This window comes from Diospyros lotus, chromosome 1, assembly GCF_014633365.1.
Source record: "Diospyros lotus cultivar Yz01 chromosome 1, ASM1463336v1, whole genome shotgun sequence".
Classification (NCBI taxonomy): Eukaryota; Viridiplantae; Streptophyta; class Magnoliopsida; order Ericales; family Ebenaceae; genus Diospyros; species Diospyros lotus.
The window spans coordinates 45,214,981-45,240,386 of record NC_068338.1 but is presented as its reverse complement, the minus strand read 5'-3'; the positions used below and the strand labels follow the sequence as shown (position 1 = coordinate 45,240,386).

Below are 25,406 nucleotides of genomic sequence, written 5' to 3'. Positions count from 1 at the left end.
TGGATGGCTGGATGTATGGGCACCAATCATCAACTATTACGATAAGCGCTAGACGGTCCAGAAGAGCTAGTACTACCAGATTCTCGCCTTAGCTTGTGCATATTATGATGTGTGTGCTGTATAGGGCTTAGGTTGCATTCACTTGGGGACATGCTTTGTGTGTGTTGGGGTGTGTGAACATCTGCATGACTCGGTTGGTTTAAGAGCTAACCTGGGTTCTTTAGATGAGTCGGTGCATTTAGAGGCATTCCGCATGTGTGAATTCTTATGTGGGCGTAACATGGCCTGATGTTTGGTTTATGGAGGTCTTGTCATCACGTTTATACTACAAAAGCCATTGTATTTCCTATTTGTTGCACTGTATGGTGAGAATGTACGTTTTTAAGTGATAAGTATGGGTGGTAGGCGTGGTCACGGGAAGACCTTGGGATGAGACCCACGACGGCGTGGTTTACGACGTGGCCACGGTAAGACCTTGGGGTGAGACCCACGGTGGCGTGGTCCACGATAAGATCTTGGGGTGAGACCCACGGTGACATCAAAACCTTGGGGTGAGACCCACGGCGACAATAAGATCCCGAGGTGAGACCCACGGCAACAGTAAGACCATGGGGTGAGACCCAAGGCAACAGATTATGTTGTGAGTGATAGGAATGGACATGTAAGGAAAATGGTATGGAGGTAGTTTATAAAAGACTCCTAACAGGTTTGTGTGTTGGACTTGGGTGCCAGTGTGTGTTTTATGTGGGCCCCAATGACCGTTTATGTGAAATTTATTATATGTTCATGCATCTAGAAGTAAGACAAGTATTGGGCATGGCATGACATGACATTGCATTGGCATGAATTGCATGGGGTGTTATGGGAAGACTCTTGTATATACCCTATAGCCTTTCTTTCATGAGCTTGCTGAGTCTCGCGACTCATGTTTGTTTTACATCATTCCAGGTAAGTGTATATCGAGATTGCTTTTGTGTACGACAGAGTTGGGTCCAGATTATCTAGTCAGGGTAATAAGTGCAGAGCTCTCCCGAAACTAGATCCTGGATGTTTTTGTGTAATGTATATAATTTTGATTTAGATATATGTTATGTAAGTCAGGGGGGCTCACGATATGAATATTTATGTAAGAACGATTGTGAGATGCTTTGTGAATAAAAATGTATGATTTAAATAAGGAAGGTGTTTAAGATGTAGTTGCGTTATTATTCGGTATTATTTTAGTAATGACCCTCTTACAGATCCTCTATTCACGGTAGGGGCTTGGGAAGGCGGGTCATTACACAGCCGATAGCGAGCGAAGCAAGAGAGAGAGAACGATAGAGGGGTGGGCGGAGGTTGGTAGCGAGCACTTGTGCGAGACAGGGCCCTTGATTGCACTGTACCTGATTTTTACAAGAGAGACCCCTGATTTTTGCATTGTACAAATTAATAAGTTTGAAAAATAAATTTATTTTAATTTTGTGACTTCATTTCTTTGTGAAAATGATTTAATTAACCTAAAGTACGTTATTATTTTTTATTTTTTTGTACATAATTCATTATTTTTCAATACATTTTTACCATTGAATTCCATAAAAAATGTATCATTTTTTATGAAAAATAATGCCTATCAAACACAAATTAAATGCCAGGAAAATATCCAAATTCTATAGAAAGTATTACCAATCAAACACCAAAAGATGAAAAATAACATCATTTTACAAGTAAAAAATTATACCAATCAAATAGGTTAGACTTTAAATTTTCAAAAATTCATTTTCCCTGCAATTTAATTTCTGGAATTCATTTTTTTTCCACCCAAATTCCACTCTTGCAATTAATCGCACCTTAATTTTCTTTCATGGTTTTGAAAATATGAATTATTTTCCCTTCATTTTAAAGACTAATGCATGGATTTTCTAATACTAATTAAAATTTAAGATACCACATTTTCAAGACTAATGTATGAATTTTTCTATACTAATTAAGATTTAAAATATTATATTTTCAAGACTATAGAAAAAAATTAATGCATACTAAAAGAAAAATAAATCAAAATTCATATTTTCAAAATTTTGTTATCATTGTAGAAATTAAATTTCAAGATTAGAAATTAAAAATTTCAAGAGAATTTTTAATTAGCATTAGAAAACCCATATTTTCTCATGTTTAGGAGTTTTAATTTATATTTATATTTATAATTTATAAATAAATATATAATATAATAAATAGTTTTACTTTAATAATTAATTAATTAATTACTACCTTTAATTTAATACAAGACTAATGCATGAGTTTTTTAATACTAATTAAGATTTAAAATGTCATATTTTCAAGATTAATGTATGGGTTTTTCAATACTAATTAAGATTTAATATATTATCTTTTAAAGATTATGAAAGAAAATTAATGCATCATAAAAAACAGAAGTCAAAATCTATATTTTCAATATTTTGTTATCAATGCATAAATTAACTTTCAAAATCAGGAATTAAAATTTTTAATAGAATTTTTAATTAGCATTGAATTTCAAGTCATGCATTGGAAAAACCCATGCTTCATTATGTATATGTTTAGGAGTTTTAATTTATATTTATAATTTATAAATAAATATATAATATAATAAATAATTTTATTTTAATAATTAATTCATTACTATCTTTAATTTAATATAAATATTTAATAATTTATTGTTCCAATGTAATAACTTTTGTGTATAAATAGGAAGTTCATATCAAAATTTTTTATTTTATATAATGCTTTATAATTTAATAAAAGTCATTTTAAAATAACTTTTCAAAATATTAATGAAAATGTTGATTTTATCAATTAAATCAACGCTAGCAAGATGGAATGGACGTTGAAGGTTCGAGTCATAATTCTTTGAGAGATTTCATATTTTGAAGAAAAGTCAAGAACTTATAGCATTGAGATGGTTTTCATGAATGAACAAGTTTTTTTTTTCCTATAAATTTATTATTAATTATTTATATAGATTTTACCATCAAATTTATAGGGTGGAAGGATTTATGCAACAATCAAGTGTTCGTTATTTCAATCTTTCAAAACATTGATTTACGAAAGACAATTACATTTTATACACAATTTTATATTTGGATACAACAGGATGAAATACAAGACTACAAGTTAACGAATTGTTTGATAAGTATAAAGTTAATTATATAATTATTTATGTCCTTATAACTAATATATATTTTTTAATTTTATTAAAGATATAATTAGAGAAGTCGTTGGCGAAAAAAATGTTAAGTGTCAAGAATCTTATGGAAGGACAAGCATCAAAAATCTTATGACAGGACAAGCGAGAAAAATTTTGAAGGAAGAAAAAAAATTAATTTAATTCATATAGGTTGACTTCATCTATATTATCTGTCACTTTAATTCTACTGTTACTTTAATTCAATCTTACTCAGGTACCTTTTATATTATGATGTATTTTTAGTTTGTTAAAATATGATTAATGATTTGTTGTTCCAATGTAAATTATGTGATAACTTTTATTATTATTATAATATTTATATATTATAAATTATAAAACATATTAATAAAAGTGAACTTATGAGATTATAATTACATAACGTGAAGTTATTATAATTTTAATATTACCATATAATCATAAATACAATAATTGTTTTGTTATACATTAAACTTATATAAATATTACCATCTTTAGTTTAAAGTATCGTACTTTATTAAATATTTAAGAAATTACACTCAAAAAATATTTAAGAAATTAAATTAAGATTAAAATGTTGGTTTGAATCACTTTCTTACTCAACATGATGTTTAATTGGTAAAATATGTGACAATCTACTTAATGTGTTAATTATTCTTTAACATATTAAATGGTTGTACATTGAATTTAGGATGTTCTCTATTAGCACTTTGAATGACTAATAATTAACTAAACTTAAATTTTGGCGAAAGGCCGAGTATTAAAAGTAAAAAAAAAAAAACTATAGTCATTGATTTTGGTAGAGTCATTTAAAATATAATTTTTTTTATTTATAAATTTATTATGATTACACTTCATGCGAATCGCATGGGTTTAACACTAATTAAGGTTGAACCAAACAGAGTTGTCATGCATAAAAGATTCCGGAAATCATTCATTCTGATGGTGTTTGTTTTTTTAAATAATTTGTATTAATGTTGTTTTCCTTTTCTTAAATTTCATTTTCTTGTTCCTTTTAAATTGTATTATATATATAATAAATTATTTAAAAATTTAGAAACTCTTTTGTGTGTATTACTTATATTATAAATTTTAACTTTTATCAAATATATATTTAAAATTTTTAATTATAATAATTACATAACACTTTCAAATTTAGAGGCTATTTGGCTTATTAATTTTTTCAATAACTTTTATGTTGTTGAGTAGCGTTTAAATTGATAACGTGTTTGAATAAATATATTTTTAAACTATGAGTTAATAGTTATGTATTTAATTTGAAAGAGTTGATAAATTATCAGAATTTGACAAAAAAACCAAAATATATATGCTATTGAATAATATAAATAAAACTAATAAAAAATAATTTTTAAAACTCTTTATGTAATCGGTACATTAAAATAAAATTGATGAATGTCTTATAATTTACGCTTATATATGTATTAAGAAGAGAACACCAGAAAAAAGTGATCATAATAACAAAAATGCCATAATTTACAAAGTTTGCCCAACAATTCAATTTGGCTAAGCAATACCTTTATTTTGTAAAGAGGGAGCTATTTCTATCTAATTTTTATAAATTATTCGTTTTAGTAAATAAAAAAGTACATTCTAATATTAATTATACATAAATTGTTTGTCAAGTACAACTATTAATTTATATATCATATACGTATATCCTAGTAGACATTTTATTAATTAATTATTAATATATCTGTCACTAAATTATTCAATTGAGATGTTTTAGTAATTCATTCAGGTATTTACATTTATTACTTAGATAATTTAGTGAAAGATATATTAGTAATTGATTAATAGGGTATCAATAAAAATATACAAATAACATTATTTAGAACGACACATCAACTAAAATCAATAATAATAGGGAAAAAATGAAATATAATTGGTGAATAGTTAAGATACTGTTCATTACTACTAGAGATTCTACAAAGATAGTAAATAAAGACCACGAGACCAGCAATGAGAGAACCATTTAGAACTTGACCTCTAAGCACTTGTATATCAACTCTGTTAGTCCTTCCCGCCATTTGGCATTATGCCCTGCTCTCTCACTTCTTTTTCTATTTTTTATTAAGATAATATTTATTAAAATAAATAAAATAAGATTGTATTAAGATAACTTATTTAAATGAGAAAAAAATAAATTTATCTGAAAAATCTAATATAAGAAATTAGATAATTTCTTTTCAAATAAATTTAACAAATACAATGAAAATATTTTTGTTCGAAATATTTTTATATTTTAATTTTTTTAATCTATATTTCAATTAAGAAATATTAGTAAGTAAACTTAAGAAATGAGAAACGTACTAGATTTATCTTCATTTGTTCCTTTCATAGTTAGTCATATAATGGGCTTCTCCGTCGTGAAGTACAATTGGCCCATCCGATCTCACAGAAGCCCGATTCGGCCCAGATTGGAGACACCACAAAATTAATGAATTTGATGTGAAGATATGGTGCACAAAATTATAGGCCCCTTGTTTGTTTAAGGGTAAATTACATGAAAAAAATAGTAAATTTATCTTTTGACATAGATTCTTTCTTCACCATGTTCATTTTAGATTGATTTGGTTTAGTTTTATCTTAGTTAATCTAATCAAGATTTAATTAACCCTATTTACTAAACTGTTTCACTAAACTTATTTAGAGTGAATTTAATAAGTTTTTTTAATAATTTAAAATTCTTTTTAATTGATATGATAAATCTGAAAGAACTTAACTTATGCAACTTATAAGCTCTGTTAATAATTTTTTTTTTCAAAAGTTAATATTCACTAATTTTTTTAAAGTTACCTCAAATTATATAGTTGACTATTTAAGACATTCTTCTTCTTCTTCTTCTTCTGGGTAGATCTAATCTCCTAGTGTCTACGGAAAGCAGCAAAAATTTAAAGGTCTTCCTTTCTAAAAGGCTTTGGACTTCAAAAAAAATAGAATGAGGAAAATATTTTTAAAATTGAAACCGAGTGAATGTCGTAAATTAAGCTTACAAGCGCGCAGCTCCCATAACAAGAGTTACGCCAAACACCCTCTCCAACCCACTCATTGTCTGTGTCTTTTATTATATACGTTTGGATATTATAATACACTCACTAGTAGTCTAGTACTAGCTAGTGGTGTAAAATTTTATATGGCAAAACAACTCATATATGAATAATAATAATTTAATTAAAGCTAGGTAGCTTAGGTGTGGTTGGCGGTGTAAGAGGGATGACCGATGACGAGTAAGTACATGCCAAAATCGTCTCTATCGAGATAATGATGCACACCATATATATAATATATATATATATATGCCTCCATGCAAGGCCACACCCCGACAAAACACAGCCATTAATATATATAATTAGGTTAAAGGCATAATCGCGTTAAATTCGCGTATTAGACTTGTAGGCTAAGGGTTTTAAAACGTCAATAATATATGTATAACAATTTCAAGCTTAATTTTAATTTTGATGTAGTCAATATCTTTAAAAACTCAAAATATAAAAGTTGTAAAATTTTTTCTTGTTGAACTATCTTAATTAGAGTTTGAATAAAAAAGTTATGCCCGAATTATAAAGCGATGTCGAAATTGTTCAAAATTATCCAATTAACTTCGCTTTGCACTTAATGTCTCTATTTGTATTTTAAATTAAAATATAAAATAATGAATATCTTTAGACACTAAATAAATATAAAAAATAAAATATGACATTTTATAATCTCACAAGAAATACGTAGAAGACTGAATTGTATAACATTATCCAGTATGGATGATGTTCATGTGGCCTCAAAATGACCCTTCCGAAGAGGAGTCAAAATTTCCGATCAATTTCATAAATAAAAAGGTGGAGCGTACACATCACTTGTACGGATTATGATATTCCTTTCCGTCAACAACCAAAAGCTAGGTGTTGATTTTGAATTTTGAGTGCTCCTCAAGAAATAATAATGATAAATATAATAATACAAATATAAAATGGTGAGCCGACGGGTACTGCCATTTTGAATAAATTTATTTAATTTGCAACTGAATCCATTGGAGGAGTTATTGGGCCCATTTTCCATTGACTAAGGAAGTCGCAATGGCGTCAGAGAGGCGTTGTCATGCCCCAGCCTTTGTGGGCCATCATCACGAGGTAAGTTCTAGGCAATTCATGCGACTTATGGTCTGGGTGCGTTTGACTTGCAAGTGTGAAAAAAAAAAAAATTTAATTACTTAAAAATAATTTATATAAAAATTATTAATTAATTTTATTTGATTGACTTAATTTTTTACCTAAAATTTATTATATTTTTTTAATTTTTAATATTTGATTATCACTAATTTTTCATAGAATTAGCTATCTTTACATAAGATACATATAAAATATTTTTTCCGAAAAAAAGTGAACAAAATCTGTGTGAACAAAATATCAATTAAAGGGTAAAAATGAATATTGAAAACAGGGGGATAAAGCAAAATGTAAAATTAGAAAACAACCGCGGGAGGGGGGTGGGGGGGGGGCATCGGTCGTCAATTGGAAGGTGGTCAAAAACCAGAAAAAAAGTGCTGAAAAGCTTATTGTGGATAAAGACGAAGATGAAAGAAAATCTAGAAGTTGAAATCAGAGATTGACTTCAATAGAGATGGCGACGAACACGAAGGGGAAAGGTCACTGAACAAAGACCAAGATTGGAAACCTTACCGTGGAAGAAGATGAAGATGTGCCCGTGGTCTGGAACTCAGAATCGGAGATGATCTTTTGCGGAGATGGCGACGAACACGAAACCAGAGCTCGTACTCAGCGGTGGGTGGCGACGAATAGGAAGGGGACAAAGTCGAAGCCGAATGAGAGAGAAACCCTAGAGAAATTGGCAATGCGCGATGAAAATTTGGGGTGGACAAAAAGTGTTGAGGCAATGCGCGGTGTGTGAATTCCCTAGAAAATTAAAACTAACCCCTATGAGAAAATCATTTCCAACAAAAGTAGGAACTTCGCATCACCTGACCAATAATTAGAAAATAATTTGTCTAAAAAAATTGGCTAATCAAACACCTCGAAAGTTTTTGGGTGGGTTTGATTGAAATTATTTTTCATAGAAAATATCACATTGATGAAAAAATTTTAATGCTTGCATACATGTTTGATTGTTTAACATTTTTCATGAAAATTTTTTATGGTACAACACATTAAAGCATGTTTTGTTTCATTTTCCATAAAAAAATTGGATGTATTTGATTGAAAAAATATGAAAAAAGAAAATATTTTCCAATTTCATGGAAAACAACTCATCTTCCTCCTAGTTGAATTTAATTTTTATGAAAAATGGGACAAAACATACTTTAATGTGTCTTATCATGAAAGTTTTTCATAGAAAATATTAAGCAATTAAACATGCATGCAAAGATAAATTTTTTTTCTATTAATGTGATTATTTTTCTTATAAAAAACAATTCCAATTGAATATACCCATTTAGACATAGCTGACTAATCTTGAGTTCATCCATAATATTATACTAAGACGATGGTTAGAGAAATGGCCATTTGCTCCGAAGGACCTTGGAACCTGGCGCCTCTGCTTTGTATAAATTAAGGCTTAGCTCTTCCTCCTCACCAAGTCGTCGTCCTCTCCTCCTCCTCCTCCTCCTCTTTCTCTCTTGTAGTTGCAGATCGAGCTATATAAGTTGGGGAATTAAAGAGTTCACAGGTAGGCTTGGGAAGCTATATATACATATTGCTAATTAAGTATTCGAATTTGCCAATTATATATAATTCATTCACTACTTATTATATAGACTAGAAATTTAATTTCTTAGTTGTTGTCGAGGCTTAATTATATAATTGATATAAATCTAATAATGATGTTGTGGTGTTGCTGGAAAATTAAGGTTAATTAGAAAGAAAAGAGAGAAGGAATAAGAGCAGAAGGGATCGGATTCGGAGCATCCATCTAAATATCTTTCATGGCCTGTGACCAGCGGGATGTTTTCTGTCTTTCAGGCCCATCACACCTTACTGCTGTTGATTGGTAAGGTTTTCTCAATCCAATATTAATCTTTTTCTTATCTATAAATCTATCAAACAAATTAATATTGTTTAATTAGGAAGCTTTTGATTATTTCCTTAATTAGTTTTCCTTTGAGAAGCCCTTAATTAATAATTAGCTAGCTAGCCTGCCCCTGCAGCCTTCAAAGTTCAAACATAATTATAATAGAAGGAAGGAAGGAAGGAAGGAATAATGCAGTTTCGTAATTATTTACCTTACAATTAATTAATTAATTAATGACTACACTAAATAAAATTTAATTTGTTCAAAAGTTTTGATGCCTCAATTCAAGGGGCACAAGCAATTTGTATAAACACAAATAATAAGGATAATAATCATTAATTGTTTCTGAATAGGGACTAAATTTTTGTCACAATTTGTTGTCGGCCCTTAATTAGTTTAAATGTCAAGAAAGTTTAATTAACGACGTTTTAATTACCTAAATTTGAGCAAAACTAAAGTCTCCATAAGAGTAACTTAATTTATTTATTTTTGAGACAAGCAAACAACATTCCAATAATTTAAGTTCAACATGTATATATTTGGTTATTGAAAACAATTAATTAAAAGGTTTAATTATTCTAAAATTAGAAGACATGATCATCCATCAATTTCTACATTCTTAATTTCCTTCCTGAGTACTGTTAACTACGTACGTACTAATAAGGAGGTAGAGTGTAAATTTGAAGAGACATAATAATTGAGCGCAAAATAGAGCAGCCATGAGAACTTCTGAACTTGTATATATGTATGTTAAAATTGTTGCAGGACAAACCCACACCACTGCAGGTCGATCACCGCCAGCCTGGTTAAGGGCGTCTACATTCTCGAACGCGACCGCCAGAAGAAGCGAGAAGGGCCACATGCCCTTGCTCCTCCGTGGTGGGCCTTCTTTCATTTCCACCCAATCGACATCCTCACTGACGCCGCCGATCGCTCCATCTTCGCCGCCGTCTACGAGCTCCGATCTCTCCTGCAACCTTCCAAGATACGTTCTCGCGTTTCGCGGCAACATCACCGAGCCAGGCACCATATGCCAGGACCTCAAGCACGATTGGAAGTTGATCAAACGCAAACTCCAAAAAACCGGCCGATTCGAGCTCGCAATGCGGGCCGTCGAGAGACTAGTCTCTGTTGCCGGACCCGCCGGAGTCTGGCTGGCCGGCCACTCTCTGGGAGCCTCCATGGCCCTTCTCGCCGGAAAAAACATGGCGAAGCAGGGATTCTTCCTGGAAACCTACCTTTTCAACCCACCGTTCTTGTCGGCACCGATCGAGTGGATCAAGAGCGAGAAAGTCAGGTACGGCGTCCGTTTCGCGAGCAGCGTGATCACGGCCGTAATTGCGGCGGCCGTGAAGAGGCCCCAAAATAACTCGTTTTCCATATTATCTGGGTGGATTCCATACCTTTTTGTGAACCCGTCGGATCCGCTTTGCTCGGGGTATATTGAGTACTTTGAGCACAGCAAGAAGATGGTGGACGACGGTTTTGGAGCGATTGTGAGAATTCGGAGACAGAATTCGATTGTGAGTTTGTTGTCCGGCTCGCGGGGGAAGGATTCATCGGAGCCGCCGCATCTCCTTCCTTCGGCTGATTTGACTGTAAATCTCAGCCCCTCCAATGGGTTTATGCGAGATCATGGGATTAAGCAATGGTGGAACCCTAATATTCAGTGCCAATTCAAGCGGCACCAGTTCGAATAATTAATGTTGAACGAACGAAGTTGTCATGCAGAAAAGATTCTCGAAATCATTGATGTATTTAAAAATAATAATAATTTGTATTAAAGTTGTTTTCCTTTTCTCGAAATTATTAGTAAAGCTACGTTTGATTGCATTAGTTGAAATTTAATTTTAGATAATAATTATTTAGAGAACAAAAACCAACATATCCCTTTAAAAAATGAATTCTATGAAAAGAACCTTTAAATATTTATACCATACATGTAATATCCCAAGAGCCCAAAGAAGTTAGTATATATCGAGGATAGTGTAAGAAAGGAAACAACACTAGCTGGATACCTTTTGGGCTGAATGTTGGCAATGAACTCCCAAGTTAAGCGTGCTTGACCTGGGGCAATCCAATGATGGATGATCCCCTGGGAAGTTCGTGTAGGCCCATCAAGGTAAGTTGTTCTGGTCCTTCCTATCGCTCGAACGGGATGTTACAATACACATATTTTTCATAAAAAATTAAAATTATTTGATTATTTTCATAAAAAATATATATAATAATTACATTTTTTTTTATGATAAATGAGTGCAATCAAAGACATTCTAAATGGTTTATTTATTATGGTGTATTTGATTGTATTATTTAGAATTTAATTCTAAATAATGATTGCCTAGAAAAACAAAAGCCACCCCACCCCTTGAAAAATGAACTCCATAGAAAAAACTTTAAATATTTGTACCATATACATATTTTTTATAAAAAAATTAAGAGTGTTTGATTACTTTCATAGAAAATATATATAATAATTATACATTTTTTATGGTAAATATGTGCAATCAAACACATTTTTATATATATAATACAATTTAAAAGGAAAACAACATTAATAAACCATACATTTTCAAGATAATGCATGGTTTATTCATTTTCTTGATAAACCATTTTTATATTATATTTATTTATAAATATATTAATATTCAAAACTCATGCATTAGTCTTGAAAATATAATATATATATATATATATATATTGAAGATCCTACCAGGAACTCATGCATTGCATAGTAGTAATCTTCTGAGAAACTTGCATAGTTAAAATGAATTAGTAACTATGCATTAAGACCCTGTTTGATAGCCACTTTTGTTTCAAGAAAAATGCATTTTTTTCACCTAATTTTCCACTTGTGTAGTGTTTGACAACCATTTTTTTTCAAGCAACTCATTTTCCCATTTATGGTCTTGTGATGGGGATTTCCTTCAAATCATGGAAACAAAATTCCTTGGGAGGGGAGAAGTTGCAATTTTCTTGGCAATTAAAGTAACCAACTTATAGAGAGAGCCAGAGAGGTAGTAAGCAAGAGACCGAGATGAGAGCCGGCGACCAACAATAGAGTCTAGAGAAGTAGCAAGTGAGAGATCGACCGACGACTGAGGGTGAAGGGTGACTGGCGAAAGCGACCTCGGTGAGCCACGGAGCCAGACAAAGGCAATAACGACTGAGCGAGGCGAGTGAGTCAGCGACGATCCAAGTCGACTGACGAAGGCAAGGAGATTGGAGTGAGTGAGAGCGAGAGACATGTAAACAGGTAGTTGATAGCCAGTAACAAGCGAAACAAGAGAGAGATCGAGAACAATAGAGGGGTGGGCAGAGGCTGGTAGCAAGTGCTTGAGTAAGAAAGGGCCCTTGATTGCACTATACCTGATTTTTTACAAGATAGAGCCCCTGATTTTTGCGTTGTACAAATTAATAAGTTTAAAAAATAAATTTATTTTAATTTTGTGGCTTCATTTCTTTGTAAAAATGATTTAATTAACCTAAAGTACGTTATTATTTTTTATTTTTCTGTACATGATTCATTATTTTTCAATACATTTTTACTATTAAATTCTATAAAAAAAAATGTGTCATTTTTCATGAAAAATAATGCTTATCAAACACAAAATACCAGAAAAATGTCCAAATTCTATAGAAAGTATTACAAATCAAACACCAAAAGATAGAAAATAATATCATTTTTCGAGTAGAAAATTATACCAATCAAACATATTAAACTTTCAATTTTCAAAATTTCATTTTTCCTGCAATTCAATTTCTTAGAATTCATTTTCTTTCCACCCAAATTCCACCCTTACAATCAATCGCACCTTAATTTTCTTTCATGATTTTGAAAATATGAATTATTTTCCCTTCATTTTAAAGACTAATGCATAGATTTTCTAATACTAATTAAAATTTAAGATACCACATTTTCAAGACTAATGTATGGATTTTCCTATACTAATTAAGATTTAAGATATTATATTTTTAAAACTATTGAAAAAATTAATGCATACTAAAAGAAAAATAAATCAAAATTCATATTTTCAAGATTTTGTTATCATTGCAAGAATTAAATTTCAAGATTAGAAATTAAAAATTTCAAGAGAATTTTTAATTAGCATTAGAAAACCCATATTTCCTCACGTTTAGGAGTTTTAATTTATATTTATATTTATAATTTATAAATAAATATATAATATAATAAATAGTTTTACTTTAATAATTAATTAATTAATTACTACCTTTAATTTAATGTAAGACTAATGCATGAGTTCTTCAATACTAATTAAGATTTAAAATGTCATATTTTCAAGACTAATGCATGGGTTTTTCAATACTAATAATTAAGATTTAATACATCTTATTTTCAAGATTATGGAAGAAAATTAATGCATCATGAAAAACAGAAGTCAAAATCTCTATTTTTAACATTTTGTTATCATTGCATAAATTAACTTTCAAAAGTAGAAATTAAAATTTTCTATAAAATTTTTAATTAGCATTGAATTTCAATTCATGCATTGGAAAAATCCATGCTTCATTATGTATATGTTTACGAGTTTTAATTTATATTTATAATTTATAAATAAATATATAATATAATAATTAATTTTATTTTAATAATTAATTAATTACTATTTTTAATTTAATATAAATATTTAATAATTTATTGTTCCAATGTAATAACTTTTGTCTATAAATAGGTAGCTCATGTCAAAAATTTTCATTTTATATAATGCTCTATAATTTAAGAAAAGTTTTTTTAAAATAAATTTTCAAAATATGAATGAAAGAGTTGATTTTATCAATTAAATCAACGCTAGCAAGGCGTAATGAACGTTGAAGGTTCGAGTCGTAATTCTTTGAAAGATTCCATACTTTGAAAATAAGTCAGAAACTTATAGCATTGAGATGGTTTTCATGAATGAACAAATTTTTTTTTTCTTATTAATTTATTGTTAATTATTTATATAGATTTTGCCATCAAATTTATAGGGTGGAAGGATTCATGCAACATTCAAGTGTTTGTTATTTCAATCTTTCAAAACATTAATTTACGAAAGACAATTGTATTTTATACACAATTTTATATTTGGATACAACAGTATGAAATACAAGACTACAAGTCAATGAATTATTTAGTAAGTATAAAGTTAATTATGTAATTATTTATGTCCTTATAACTGATATTTTTTTTAATTTTATTAAAGATATAATTGAAAATTTTGTTGGCAAAAAAAATGCTAAGTGTCGAGAATCTCATGGAAGGACAAGTGAGAAAAATTTTGAAGGAAGAAAAAAAATTAATTTAATTCATATAGGTTGACTTCATCTATATTATCTATTACTTTAATTCTACTGTTACTTTAATTCAATCATACCCAAGATACCTTTTATATTCTGATGTATTTTTAGTTTGTTAAAATATGATTAATGATTTGTTGTTCCAATGTAAATTATGTAATAATTTTTATTTTTATTATAATATTTATATATTATAAATTATAAAACATATTAGTAAAAGTGAACTTATGAGATTATAATTAGATAACGTGAAGTTATTATAATTTTAATATTTATATATTCATAATTAATTAAATAACATATTAACAAATTAATATTACCATATAATCATAAATACAATAATTGTTTTGTTATACATTAAACTTATATAAATATTACCATCTTTAGTTTAAATTATCGTACTCTATTAAATATTTAAGAAACTATTCTCAAAAAATATTTAAGAAACCAAATTAAGATTAAAATGTTGGTTTGAATCACTTCCCTACTCAACATGATGTTTAATTGCTAAAATATGTGATAACCTATTTAATGTGTTAATTATTCTTTAGCATATTGAATGGCGGTACATTGAATTTAGAATGTTCTCCATTAGCACTTTTCTAATGGCCCGTCTCCTGGAGCCCCTGCTAGCATAGAGGATCCGTGAGAGGATCATTACTTAAATGATACCGAACAATAACACAACTACACTCTTACTTAAATCACACTCTTTTTATTATAGCACATCTCATAATCATCCTTACAAAACCATTCATCACTTTGGCTTACTTAGGCTTACATAACATACGTCAATCTAAAAAACATAAACATTAACCTTAACATAGGCACAATGACACCCAGGACCTAGTCTTGGAAGAATTCTGCACTTATTATCCTGACTCAACGATCGAGACTCAACTCTGCCAGACGCACCTGCGATCTCAGGATATTCTTACCTAGAATGATGGAAGACAAACGTGAGTCACAAGACTCAACAAGCTCTAGAAAAAAAGACAATTGGTTACGGATATGACTCTTTCCAACATCCCATGCAATTCATGCCAATGCAACCACACCGTATCATGATCCATACGTGCCTTATTTCTAAATGCATAACATAAAATCAATTGCACATAAAGGGTCCTTGGGGCCCACATAAGCCACACAATGGCACCCAAGTTTCGCATACAAACCTGTTGGCAGCCTTTTATAGACTACCATATCACCTCTATTCCAAACATACTCTCTCTCTTGTCATCATATCGTCTTATCATGCCATTGCCATGGGACTCTAACCCCCGGTCTTGTTGTTGCCGTGGGTCTCACCCCAGGGTCTTATCGTGGACCACGCTACCGTGGGTCTCACCCCAAGGTCTTACCGTGGCCACGTCGTGGACTACGCTACTGTGGATCTCATCCCAAGGTCTTACCGTGACCACATCCACCACCCATACTCAACACTTAAAATCGCACATTCTCACTATGCAATGTAACAAATAGGAAATGCAATGGCTTGTGTAACATAAACGTGATGACAATGCCCCCATAAATTAAGCATCAGGCTATACTACGCCCTCATAGGAATACACACATGCAATATGCTCTAAATGCACCGGCTCACCTAGGGAACCCAAGTTGGCTATTAGACCGACTGGGTCATGCAAATGCTTACACACCCCGTCACACACAAAGCATGTCCCAACAGTGAATGCAACTCAAGCCTTATGTAGCACACACATCATGATATGCACAAGCCAAGACGGGAATCTAGTAGTACTAGTTCTTCTGACCTGTCTAGCGCTTATCGTAACAGTCAATGACTGGCGCCCATACATCCAGCCATCAACGGCCATGACCTACGGTCGACAGTCAGTGGCTTTGTACCCCAACCCTTAAACACACTTACTGACATTATTAACTTTATATCTTCTAAACTTAACATTACACAACATTTCTCCATAACTCTTCATGTACATAATCCTATGAATATCATAATACCGTTCTCATTCTCATTTCTTATAAACATGGAAATGAACCACTTACTTTTCCAATTAAACTCTTTAACATAACTCTATAAATCATATCGACTTTTTTAAGAATCTAACCCGTCGGGTTCGGCATCATTCCCAAGAAAAACGGAACGATACGAAGTTCCGTAACGGTCAAAATGAAAGACACCAAGATATCTTTGCTTAATTTATTCCATCAACAATAACATCATTAATAAAATATAAATTATAGGGTGGTTGCCACGAAGAGTATTATTATTAATGCGTGGAACCGAGTCAAGGTGAGAGAGGGAATAACATGTGAGAAATTACAAAGACTTTCGCGAGAAATAAAAAATACGAGTAGAGGGTTAGGAGCTTGCCTGAAATCGGCTGATTCTTGCCTATTTTGTGCTCTTGTTGCGAAGTAAAACATTTCCTAACAATTAATACAATCGCGACTTAAATTAATTAATTCTAACTGTGTAAATCGTATAATCTAACCATGTAAAATTTATAATTTAAACATATACTATTTATATTAATTTTACCCGCTTACCTGATCATTTTAATACCGAATAATTCGAATATCTCTTATATTTTTTTTCCTCTTTTTCTTCCATTTCCATGGCTGCTTGCGCCTTTTTTATTCTCCCTTAATTCCTTTCCCTCTTTTCCTCTCTGTTTTGCCTGCAAAATGACCAAATTTGGCTTAAAATTGAAGCGGAATTGGAGGCTTGGCAAGCAAGGCAAATAGGTGGCCCACAGCGCGCCACGTGGCGACCCAACAACGGTCACGCGTCTCACCGCCTCAAGCAAAACGGCGTCGTTTTGACGCCTAAATTCAGCCAAAATCCTTGCATGCGCCCGCTCCCTGGGCCCCTCGCAAGCGTGTCGCCTGCGCTACTTGCCATCCTTAACCTATATACACACTAGATTAAATTTAAAGCAATCTTACAACAGTTTCTGAGTATTACACTTAAATCCCACAACTTTCAGAAATCTCTTATACACCCGACACTCTAATTTCCCTTTATTACACTTTCATCCTATAATTTTTAGAGATTCACCAAAATCATTTTATTTTATTATTTTTCTAAATAATCCCCAATAAATAATTATTTTCTTTAAACCCATAAATATTCAATAATCTCCACAAATACAATAATTAATAATAATTAACCATTCCTCAATAATTTAATTAATTATCCTTAATTTCCTATTGTCTTAAACAACATTAATTATTAGTTTCTCTTAATTCCTCAAATATTTCTTAATGACTTCAAACACCAAAATTAATAATCAATATTTATCTCTAAACTTCGGGATATTACAACTTTGAATGACGGATAATTAACTAAAGTTAAATTTTGGTGAAAGGCTAAGTATTAAAAGAAAAAAAAAAACTATAGTCATTGATTTTGCTAGAGTCATTTAAAATACAAATTTTATTTTTATTTATAAATTTATTATGATTACACTTCATGCAAATCGCATGGGTTTGACAGTAGTTAACACTGAACTACGTTGAACCAAACGGAGTTGTCATGCATAAAAGATTCTGGAAATCATTCATTCTGATGGTGTTTGTTTTTTTAACTAATTTGTATTAATGTTGTTTTCCTTTTCTTATATTTCATTTTCTTGTTCCTTTTAAATTGTATTATATATATAATAAATTATTTAAAAATTTAGAAACTCTTTTGTGTGTATTACTTATATTATAAATTTTAACTTTTATCAAATATATATTTAAAATTTTTAATTATAATAATTACATAACACTTTCAAATTTAGAGGCTATTTGGCTTATTATTTTTTTTAATAACTTTTATGCTGTTGAGTAGTGTTTAAATTGATAACGTGTTTGAATAAATATATTTTTAAACTATGAGTTAATAGTTATGTGTTTAGTTTGAAAGAGTTGATAAATTATCAGAATTTGACAAAAAGACGAAAATATATATATTGTTGAATAGTGTAAATAAAATTAATAAAAAATAATTTTTAATAAAAATATTAAAGATATTAATTCAATATACATTAATTGTTAACATATATACACATACATATTTAACTATATATATAATATATGTTATATATATATATATAGTGAATGGGGAATCACAAGTGTGACGACAGTGGAGGCGATGGACGACAAACGAATGGCTAGGGCGATGGCGATGGATGATGAGGAATGTGGTAGCCAAATATGGTTTTAGCGGCGGCAAGATCAGAGCAAGCAGAGGGATAAGAAGGATATAGATTGAAAATATGTGTTTTGTTTGAGGGTAAATATGTAATTTAATCGGCCAATACAATAAGCTCCTAACAACATTTTTTAAAATGTCACGGGGATGGGGTGTCCTCCAACGTTGGTGAATTAGCTTTTAAGCTACATGATAATTAAATTATTAGATGTTACCAAACACTTTAAAAAATAAACTACACAGCTTATAAATTAAATAAGAAACTTATAAATGGTTAAATCGGTGAGCCAAAGACCTTCTTAAACTAACCAAGTAGGTTTTTATTCAAAAATTAATTTTTTTATTCTTATAAAAAATATCAAAATATTAGGAAATTGAGAAAATTTAAAAACTGATAAATTGTAATGATGAAAAATTGAACTTTATAACATAAAATAGTTGTAATTAAACACATTCATCAATAATAAATAACATTATTTATTATTAATAATAAAAGCTGATTTAAATCCAATTACTATTATTCATTAATAATAAAAATTGTTACATAACACTGTTATTTGTTTTTTTTTTTTTTTTGTGTTGTGTGTTTACATGTTATTTAAATCCAATTTTTTTAATTTTCTCATTTGTTGATTTTTTGTGAATTTCTGTAAATTTAATTTTTGGATGAAAGGTTATTCGATTGGGGTGTTATCTAATTATTATAACTGTAAAAGTTCAAATATATATTTGTTGAAAGTTAAAACTCTTTATGTAATCGGTACATTAAAATAAAATTGATGAATGTTTTATAATTTAAGCTTATATATGTATTAAGAAGAGAACACCAAAAAAAAGTGATCATAATAACAAAAATGCCATAATTTACAAAGTTTGCCCAACAATTCAATTTGGCTAAGCAATACCTTTATTTTGTAAAGAGGGAGCTATTTCTATCTAATTTTTATAAATTATTACTTTTAGTAAATTAAAAGTACATTCTAATATTAATTATACATAAATTGTTTGTCAAATACAACTATTAATTTATATATCATATACGTACATCCTTGTTGACATTTCATTAATTAACTATTAATATATCCGCCACTAAATTATTCAATTGAAATGTATCGGCTAAAATCAATAATAATAGGGAAAAAATGAAATATAATTGGTGAATAGTTAAGATACTGTTCATTACTACTAGAGATCTACAAAGATAGTAAATAAAGATCACGAGACAAGCAATGGGAGAACCATTTAGAACTTGACCTCTAAGCACCTGTATATCAACTGTGTTAATCCTCCCCGCCAATGTGGGATTTGGATTTGCCACTTTGCCCTGCTCTCTCACTTCGTTTTCTATTTTTTATTAAGATAGTATTTATTAAAATAAATGAAATAAAATTGTATTAAAATAACTTATTTAAATGAGAAAAAAATAAATTTATCTGAAAAATCTAATATACAAAATTAGATAATTTTTTTAAAAATAAATTTAACAAATACAATAAAAATATTTTTGTTCGAAATATTTTTATATATATATATATTTTTTTCAATCTCTATTTCAATTAAGAAATATTAGTAAGTAAACTTAAGAAATGAGAAACGTACTAGATTTATCTTCATTTGTTCCTTTCATAGTTAGTCATATAATGGGCTTCTCCGTCGTGAAGTACAATTGGCCCATCCGATCTCACAGAAGCCCGATTCGGCCCAGATTGGAGACACCACAAAATTAATGAATTTGATGTGAAGATATGGTGCACAAAATTATAGGCCCCTTGTTTGTTTAAGGGTAAATTACATGAAAAAAATAGTAAATTTATCTTTTGACATAGATTCTTTCTTCACCATGTTCATTTTAGATTGATTTGGTTTAGTTTTATTATCTTAGCTAATCTAATCGAGATTTAATTAACCCTATTTACTAAGAAGACATTTGTTAAAATGAGTAAAATAAGATGTATCAAGATAAGTTTGGAATGCATTTCAGATCAGAGATATAGAATGATTAAGGTAAGATTGAAAAGTATTTCAAAATTTCTATCAAAGTGTTTGTTAAATTTTTTGGAATCCACTGATAATTGTATTTTTTCTTTTTATGTATTTGTTAATGTATATGATAAGTAGCAAGATAAGAGTTTTTTTTACCAAAATATCTCTATTACCAAATTTATAATTAAAATAGTATTTTATGATTAATATGAATTGTCAAAAAAATTAAAATTAAAATTAAAATTTTATTTTCTAAATTCACGTTCAAAAATAAATTTAAAAAGAGTTGAAAAGTAGAAATAATTATTGTTAGAATTACAATAATTCCACCTAGATAGTTAAAAATGGCCAAAACATATTTTCATAATAGGTAATAAAATATAAAATTAAATAAAATAATTTAAAAACTGGTAAAAGGAATTATATTAGCTAATTAAATATATATAGAGAGAGAAATTTAAATTTTAAAAATCAATAAAATGAATAATGTCATTTAAAATTTAAAAATTGTCAACATATAGTAATTTAAAAATAAATTAAATAATATTAATTAAAAGAGTTAAATAAATAAGTTTTTTTTAATAAATTTAAATCTTTAAAATGCATTAAATGGCATTAACTATCCTATAAGGAGCATATAAGTAATTGAACCTTATCTTGAAAGAACCAAATAAATTTATTCTAGGAAGAGGTGGGAGGTCAGATAAATTTATCTTCAAAAGGAAAAATAAAAGGTCAGGTGAAGGCTTTTCGGAAAGTAGTAAGATAAACTTAACAAACACGTTGAAAAGATCAAACATTCGGAATACTTCTCATATCTGACATTTTCTTCCTCTTATCTTGATTAATAAACATCCCCTAAACTATTTCACTTAATTTATTTAGAGTGAATTTAATAAGTTTTTTTAATAATTTAAAATTCTTTTTAATTGATATGATAAATTTGAAAGAACTTAACTTATGCAACTTATAAGCTCTGTTAATAAATTTTTTTTTGAAAAGTTAATATTCACTAAATTTTTTAAAGTTACCTCAAATTATAAGTTGACTATTTAAGACATTCTTCTTCTTCTTCTTCTTCTTCTTCTTCTTCTGGGTAGATCTAATCTCCTAGTGTCTACTGAAAGGAACAAAAATTTAAAGGTCTTCCTTTCTAGAAGGCTTTGGACTTCAAAAAAAATAGAATGAGGAAAATATTTTTAAAATTGAAACCGAGTGAATGTCGTAAATTACGCCAAACACCCTCTCCAACCCACTCATTGTCCGTGTCTTTTATTAAATACGTTTGGATATTATAATACACTCACTAGTACTAGCTAGTGGTGTAAAATTTTATATGACAGACAAAACAACTCATATATGAATAATAATAATAATTTAATTAAAGCTAGGCAGGTTAGGTGTGGTTGGCGGTGTACTTAGGCACCTCTAGATCTAGATCTAGATCTAGATCAATTAGTAGTACGTAATTAATATATAGTTAACTAATAAGAGGGATGACCGATGACACGTAATACGTACACGCCAATATCGTCGACTCTGTCGAGATAATGATCCACACTATATATATATATATATATGCTTCCATGCATGCAACGCCACACCCCGACAAAACACAGCCATTCATATATATATATATATAGTTATCAACAACATTACATGACGATCTGTTGTTGTAATGTATATCTGCATATATATTTATTCATCAGAACATGATGGATGTGCACTTGTCAGATTAATTGCCCATGGGATCGATGGAACCCCATATATATATATATATGTGTGCGTGTGTAGTTGCATGCAGGGATATACATGCATACATACATACATACATACATGGTCCCCCAACTAATAATGGATGCATGACTCATCATTAAGCACTCATAAGAAATCAAAACGAATTGCACCAAAACGGAAACCGCCGATAGATACCAAACAAAAATAAATAAATAAAAGTTATATTTTTTAAAATATAAGAATATGAAAATCTGTTAATAAATATAATTTTTAATATAAAAATAATTAAAAATAATTATTCAATCAAATATAAACTAATTTCATCATTCATTCATTCAAGTAAAAAAGTTAATCACCCTATAATTAATATTGTTATGTGTTGGTGTGTTACAACTACTTACACGTATATATATATATATATATATTCTTGCTCAATTTCAAAAGGATAATAAATATATATACAGTGGTATATATATAATTAAGATTAACCCACCTCCAGACTTGGAGAAGAGCCAGCCAGCCCTTCCCAAATCACCTCTTTCTTCATCTTCTTCCCCTTTCCCAACCCTCCTTCTCCTTCTTCTTCTTCTTCTTCTTCCCCTTTAATTTCCCAGATTAGAAGAAGCAGATTTGCTGGAAAGAGGTCGTCTCTCTCTCTCTCTCCACCGGTCGACGAAGCATCAACCTTGGCTGCCAGGTAACGTGTCCAAAGACTGGACACATGGTTAGCCAAGAAGTTAATTCTATTTTATCTTTTTGTTTTTATTTTATATTTTGATTAATTATAGTTTTAGCTAAAGTTCAATTAATTAGCTAGTGTAAATTCAGGTTAATTAAGTTTTTTAGTTTAAATTTAATTAATTATAATTTGTAACAGAATAATATCCTAACCAAAAAAAAAAAAAAAATTGAAACTACAAACACTATCAAAGTTACTTCTAAATTACAAAAATTACTTTTACAAATAACTTATTAAATCACAAAGGATATAAATATAATTTACTTTGTCAAATACTAGGAATGCAATGCACGGTGTCATGGGTGGAAGAGGAGGTTGGTGTGTCCAATCAACACTATATTACTAATTAATTAGTGATACATACAACATTAATTACTCCCCCCCCCCCCCCCCCCCCCCCCGCGCCCCCCTTAAATAATTAGGTGGGAGGTGTTAGGGCAATGATAAATTCTACATAAATTTCGATTACCAAATCTAATGTCCTAAACCCACCAATTGGAGTATTTTAATTAATTGATTTCAAGATAATAATAATAAATTATATATTGTTGTGCCATGTAAAAAGAATAAAAATCAAAAAAAAAAAAAAGGTGAAATGGAAGAAAGTTGGCAGCAATTTGTTGCTGCCAGCTAGCAAGACTTGCGGCTGCAAAGCAGCCGCAAGAAGCAGCAGGCGCGAGGTGCAACCTTGCGACTGGCTCGGCCTCGCGGCAAGGCGCCGTAGCCTCGCGGTCGCACGCCGCAAGGCATTGCAGCCTCGCGGCTGTTTGCCGCGAGGTGCATTCTCGCAGCTGCATGCTGCGAGGTGCCTCGCGGCAATCAGCCTCAAGAAATTACTGCCTTGGGGCAGTGTTGGCCACAAGGCACACTGCCGCAAGGATCAGGTGCCTACGGCTACATCGCAGCAACTCCCCCCATTTTTTTTAGCTTTAACCCATTGAGAAAATGCCACGTGTCGGCACCAGACACTTTTGAGATCCGTGCCCTATAAATACCCAACTGCAGGACATTAATGGGGACTTCCAACTTCGGTAAAAGTTGTCATTTTGAATACACTTTTACTATTTTCGTGAATAATGATTGGGATCTGAGACTGACTTTGGCATCGGAGGGTCTTCGTGGGGAAGATTCCCGCGAGCCTTCTAACACATTTTTTGAGCATCAACAAGGGTCAAATCCTTGCGGCGAACCTAGCGGTGAGGGTAAAGCCTTGCGATGAACCTAGCGGCAACAGCAAAGTCTTGCGGCGAAACTAGTGGCAAAGGCTTGTGGCAAAGGCTAGTGACAAAAAGGCTAGTGGCAAAAAGGCTTGTGGCAAAGTCTAGTGGCAAAAGCTTGTGGCGAAGCTAGTGGCCAAGGCTAGTGGCAAAAGCTAGCGGCGAAGGCTAGTGGCAAAGGCTAGTGGCAAAAGCTAGCGGCGAAGGCTAGCGACGAAGGCTAGCGACAAGACCTTGTGGCGAAGCTAGCGGCAAGACCTTGTGGCGAAACTTGTGACAAAGCTCGTGGCAAAGCTAGTGGCGGAGCTAGTGGCAAAGCTAGCGGCAAGATCTTGTGGCGAAGCTTGTGGCAAGACCTTGTGGCGAAGCTTGTGGCAAAGCTCGTGGCGAAGCTTGTGGCGAAGCTAGCGGCGAAGCTTGTGGCGAAGCTGGTGACGAGAGCTAGTGGCGAAAACTAGTGACGAGAACTAACGGCAAATCCTTGCGGTGAGCATCCTAACGGCAACCTCCCTTGAAGCAACATCTCTTACGGCAACCTAACTTCACCCGACACCGAGCTCGAGTGGACCCCACATCACAAATTTTAATTGTTGTATTTTGGCAACAACATATATAGATAAAACTTTTAAAAATAATTTCCATTATGCAACGTACGTTGCTATATCGCTTGATGAAATTTACTATTATTATTGGGTTATGATTCTTTTGCACAAAAAATATCATTAAGATAATGTTTAATTAATAGTAACAATTTTATAAATATAAACCACGATATATATATAATTAAGGGGAGCTTATTGTCATCATGCTTTCGAGTACATTACCCAATCAAAACATCATGAGTGGGTTAGAGACTTTGAAGATGGCACACTCATTGCACCCCCACTTCATCCACCTCCAAATGTGCTTTATTATTAAATATTCGCAGCATTTTGAACTCTGTTGCCTATTGGAGTTGAAGATGTTTATTTAAAAATAAAATAAAAAGAGTTGCTATATATTATTATATGAAAGAAATGTGTTGTGTACGTAGCAGTA

The 25,406-nt window shown here is 30.8% G+C and overlaps 1 pseudogene; it reads left to right on the top strand.

Annotated features, from left to right (window-relative positions):
• Positions 1-9,060: 9,060 nt before the first annotated feature.
• On the top strand, positions 9,061-10,946 carry LOC127791174 (GDSL esterase/lipase At4g10955-like; annotated as a pseudogene).
• The last annotated feature ends 14,460 nt before the right edge of the window (positions 10,947-25,406 follow it).